Source organism: Nomascus leucogenys, chromosome 14 (genome assembly GCF_006542625.1).
Source record: "Nomascus leucogenys isolate Asia chromosome 14, Asia_NLE_v1, whole genome shotgun sequence".
Taxonomy (NCBI): Eukaryota; Metazoa; Chordata; class Mammalia; order Primates; family Hylobatidae; genus Nomascus; species Nomascus leucogenys.
In genome coordinates, this window is record NC_044394.1 from 91,450,328 (window position 1) to 91,455,018 (window position 4,691).

Consider the following 4,691-nt stretch of genomic DNA (forward strand, 5'->3'; position numbering starts at 1 on the left):
CACGCCAGAGATTTCTGTGCAAACACAACTGCATCTTCGATGCCTCTTTGACAGACTCGGCAATCCCTTTGCCCTCCTATGCCTGGTAGTGATGGAGGCCTGACTTATCCCTCCCTCCCATGGGAGTCTATTAATAGAGGGGGAGATGCACACAGATGCACACACATGGAAAGAGCTTTTGAGGCTGAAAAATTGCTCAGCTTAAAAGAGCTGCAGGCACATCTCTCCAGATTGCAGGGGTTCCCTTGTTCCCTGTGATGGTAGCCAGCAGCTGCAGGTTCTGACATCAGTTGCCTACTTTCTGCCACCCATTTCTGGGACCCATTGAGGGCAGGACAGCCTGCCTATGCCAGTGCTACCTAAGATGTGTACACCGTTGTTTATTCTTCTCCTATCGAGGCTTCTCTTGGGGCGATTCAAGCTGGAATACAGACTGCCGGCACGGGCCCGGTAGCTCACAGCTGTAATCCCAGCACTTTAGGAGGCTGAGGTGGGTGGATCACGAGGTCAGGAGATCAAGACCATCCTGGCCAACATGGTGAAACCCCATTTCTACTAAAAATAAAGAAATCTGGGCATGGGGGTGCATGCCTCTAATCCCAGCTACTCGGGAGGCTGAGGCAGGAGAATCACTTGAAACCAGGAGGCGGAAATTGCAGTGAGCCAATATCAAACCATTGCACTCCAGCCTGGCGACAGAGCTAGATTCGTCTCAAATTTTTAAAACAAAAAGCAAAACAAACAAACAAAAAACACAGACTGTCTTTCAGATGTGTGGTTGTGTTATTAGTCCGTTCTTGTGCTGCTATGAAGAAATACCTGAGGCTGGGTCATTTATAAAGAAAAAGAGGTTGAATTGGCTCACGGTTCTGCAGGCTCTACAGGAAGCATGGCAGCATCTGTTTCTGGGGAGGCCTCGGGGAGCTTTGACTCATGGCAGAGGGCAAGAGCAGATGTCTTGTAAGAGCAGACATCTTACACGGCAGGAGCAAGGAGGGGGTGCCACACACTTTAAAACGACAAGATCTCACGAGAACAGCACCAAGAGGATGGCGCCAAACCATTCATGAGAAACCGCCCCCATGAGCCAATCACCTCCCATCAGGACCCACCTCCAACACTGGGGATTACAATTTGACATGAGATTTGGTGGGGACACAGATCCAAACCGTATCCTGGTGTAATAGATTAAATTACTATTCAGCAAATACTCTGTGTGCACTGTGGGCAGAGGGTACTTCCCTGCTCCACTGATTTTTATTATTATTATTATTATTATTATTATTATTATTTTGAGATGGAGGCTCGCTCTGTCACCCAGGCTGGAGTGCAGTGGAGCAATCTCGGTTCACTGCAACCTCTGCCTCCTGAGTTCAAGCGATTCTCCTGCCTCAGCCTCCAGAGTAGCTGAGATTACAGATACCTGCCAGCACGCCCAGCTACAAAATTTTGTATTTAGTAAAAATTCAAAATAACTTTTGTATTTAGTAAAAATACAAAATAATGGCCAGGCGAGGTGGCTCACCCCTGTAATCCCAGCACTTTGGGAGGCCGAGGTGGGTGGATCACCTGAGGTCAGGAGTTCGAGACCAGCCTGACCAACATGGTGAAACCCCATCTCTACTAAAAATAAAAAATTAGCTGTGCGTGGTGGTGCGCGTCTGTAGGCCCAGCTATTCGGGAAGCTGAGGCAGGAGAATCTCTTGAACCTGGGAAACAGAGGTTGCAGTGAGCTGATATCCCACCACTGCACTCCAGTCTGGGAGGTCACAGTGAGCTGAGATCATGCCACTGCACTCCAGCCTGGGTGACAGAGTGAGACTCAAAAAATAAAAATAAAAAAATACAAAATAACTTTTGTATTTTTAGTAGAGACAGGGTTTCACCATGTCGGCCAGGGTGGCCTGGAACTCCTGACCTCAAGTGATCCACCCACCTCGGCCTCCCAAAGTGCTGGGATTACAGGCATGAGCCACTGCGCCCAGCCTGCTCCACCAATGTTGAGTTTGAGCTTGGGACTTGAATTGTCCAGTGAAATGTTAGCAGACATGATCAGTGCAGTAGGTTAAAGTGCTGATGTGGACGGCTTGCCCTCTTGCCCATCTGCCTTCTGCTATGAATAGGATGTGCCTTGACTAACCACAAGTCCAACTGAGGTAAAAGACTGGTAGGATTTGTTTTCTAGCCATAACCCTGCTGACCAAAACAGGATCTGGTCCAGACAGGATAAAGTAAAGAAACCAGTGAAAACCAGCAGATGATGACCAGGGTGATTCCTGGCTACCCTCATTGCTCAATAGCATAAGGCACTCCCACCAGCTCCATCACAATTTACAAATGCCATAGCAACGACCTGGAAGTTATCACTTTTCCATGGCAATGACCTGGAAGGTACTGCCCCTTTCCTGGAGAGTTATAAATAATCTGCCCCCTCAATCTGCATTAACCAACCCCTTAACTGACATGTGATTGAAAGTGGATATAAGTGAGTATAAATACAGTTGCCAAGAGCTCATACGTTGCCGACTCTGGGCACACTGCCTATGAGTCACCCCTGCTCTGCAAAGAGCAGTACCATTCCAGGAAATATTGCTGTTTAGCACCACCGGCCTGCCCTTGAATTATTTCCTGGGCAAAGCCAAGAACCCTCCTGGGCTAAGCCTCAACGTTGGGGTTCACCTGTCCTGCATCACAATGAGGATGGAATCCCACAGAGTAGGCCTGGACCCACTTGCAGCACGAAGCCTACTCCAGCTGGGCCCAGAAAAGATCAGCCAAACCCTCATTGACCCACAGGCAAATGAGTGAGAAATAAATGCTCACTTTTGCATGCCATTGAGTTTTGGAATTATTTGTTAAGCAATAATAGTTGACTAATTCAAGGGAGCAGGCTTCCCTTTCTTCCCACATTCTCCATAGCTGTCCTTTTGAATATTAAATTGGCAGCAATTAGCACTACTGATCCTCCCACAAGAAGAAAATAAACTTGGAGTAGATTTGCCAGGAATGGGGGTCCCTTACATGGAGCCATATTCATTATCTTGCCCAGGCTCCCCAGCAAACAGCCTTACCTTATTAATTATCAATGTGGTTATACATAGAGCAAAGCTAGTTCAGCTGTTCGAGCCAATTGGCCAAATCCAGGCCCAATGCTGGAGCCTTGGCCTCCTTAACATGTGTAACCAGGCTGGGCATGGTGGCTCACACCTGTAATCCCAGCACTTCAGGAGGCCGAGGCAGGAGGATCACTTGAGCCCAGGGGTTTGAGACCAGCCTGGGCAACATGGTTAGACTCTATTTCTAAAAAAAAAAAAAAAAAAAGTTTTAAATAGCTGGGAGTTGTGGCACCTGCATGGCCACAGCTACTCAGGAAGCTGAGGTGGGAGGATTGCTGGAGCCCAGGAGTTCGAGATCAGCCTGGACAACATAGTGAGACTCCGTCTCTACAAAAAAAAAAAAAAAATTAGCGTGGTATGGTGGTGCACACCTGTGCTCCCAGCTACTTGAGAGGCGAGGGTGGTAGGACAGCTTGAGCCCAGGATGTCAAGGCTGCAGTGAGCCATGGTAGTACCACTGCACTCCAGCCTGGGTGACAGAGTGAGACCTTATCTCAAAAAAAATACAATAAAATAAAATAAAGTTTGAACTAGCTGGTAACAGAGCTCATCCTGGCACACTCAGAATGCTGTGCAGTCACCCACCCTTAGGACTCCGTCCATCCCAAGGTGCTGTCCAGCTGTAGAGGTGCTAGATCAAAAGTAGATGCTTCTAAAAGGTCTCGGAGAATGGAGGGCAAGGGCTGAGTTCTCAGAAACATTGTTGCCTCATCTGACATCAGGCAGCTTCTCCTCACCCCCTCCCTGGCCACACTCCTTCCTCACCTGTCTCCTCGTCCCATCCCAGCCCTTCTCTGCAATGCCTCTTCCCTCAGCTTACCCCCTGTCACGGTCCTAATCAATTCCCCAGCAAAAAAAATGTGTTCGTCCAGAGTTGAATCCTCAAATCACCCAGATAATCAATATTCGACTACTGTGCTACAGAGCACGAGATCGATTTGCTGCCAGCCATTGCCAGGCAACCGGAAACTTTCATGCCATCCCCCTCCGACGAAGGCACCGTGGATAGTGGGGCAGCACTGCGGGGCTGGGTTTTAGGGATCAGTGGTGTGCAAATGCAGCGGACCATAGGGAGAAGAGAGGGTCTTGCTGCTTTCTCTTTTTTTAAAAAAAAAACAGGATCTCACTCTGTCACCCAGCCTGGAGTGCAGTGGCATGATCATAACTCCCTGCAGCCTCGATTTCCTGGGCTCAAGTGATTCTCCCACCTCAGCCTCCCAAGTAGCTGGGACTTGACAGGCATGGGCCACTGTGACTGGTTAGTTTTTTTTTGTAGAAACTGGGTCTCACTATGTTGCCCAGGCTGGTCTCGAACTCCTGGGCTCAAGTGATCATCCACCTTGGCCTCTCAAAAGGCTGGGATTATAGGCGTGAGCCACCATGCCCGGCCTTCCTGCTGCTTTCAAGACTTTAGTGATGTTCCATCCAGCATTCTGGCTTGAGGAAAACCACTTGCTTAAAAATCCTTTTTACTATAGAAAATTTCAAATATTTGCTCAGAGGGATACTATAATGAAAGTCCATGTACTCAGTACCCAGCTTTAACAATTCTCAACCGTGGGTGAATTCGGTTTT